Raw genomic sequence first — 915 nt, 5'->3', positions numbered from 1 at the left:
ATCCCCTTCACCTTCTCGCCCCAGCTTGGTCGATCCCACCTACAACCATCGACCGCCGCCACCTTGCTCTCACCACCACCCCGGGGCATCCTTCTAAGTCACCCTTCTACACACGCACCGTCAAACATCAGCCTCGCCTAGGCTGGCGAAGCCACGATCACAACCATGTCATCCTCATCTCCCATAGGCCTGGCTTGGCCTCGCCGATGATGCCGCGGCCGGCAGCATCGCCCCCTATCCACCTGGCCTTTTACTCTTGGTAAGTAGCAATGCATATTCTTAAATCTAGATCTAGGTAGTTGATTTTCTTATGTGTGTAAAATCTAAAGTACTCCCAAAATAAGTTTTCTCTCTGCTTTATAAATAAAGCACAAATCAAGTCCAACATAGGAAGTAGTACAAGTGCGAAGAAGGTAAAGAAGTGTCACACAATTTTAGATCCCAAAATCCCAATATATATTATGTCACTTGATCATCCTTTCTAAATCCAGCCGAATATGATGTTATTTTCTAGATAAAAAGTATATAGAATTATGAGTGTAAAGTCTAAAGTTGTGTGACAAAATCACAATTCCTGCAAGTCATGTTCCCCAATGTTCCACTATGATAACTTCCTAGTAAAAAGTGGAATTTACTTTCTAGATTTTTTTCAAGAATACCCAGGAGATCTGTGTGCCTATATATTAAGACAAAAATCAGTTTACATTTACCAATTTACATCAAGATTGTGCTTGAACGCTAGGACAGAATGGCATCCTAATGATTCTTCCTAGCAAACTACGTTACAACTCGCTTAAGAATACTGTTGTTGCTCCACACGCAACAATGGTCCCTAGCCATGTCAATGACCGCCAGTGGAAGGTGGGAGGTGTTCTTGAACACCCTTCGGTTTCGCTCGAGCCATATGCAGCGAAG

The sequence above is a fragment of the Triticum dicoccoides genome, chromosome 4B (genome assembly GCF_002162155.2).
Source record: "Triticum dicoccoides isolate Atlit2015 ecotype Zavitan chromosome 4B, WEW_v2.0, whole genome shotgun sequence".
Lineage (NCBI taxonomy): Eukaryota > Viridiplantae > Streptophyta > Magnoliopsida > Poales > Poaceae > Triticum > Triticum dicoccoides.
This window is presented reverse-complemented; position numbering follows the sequence as displayed.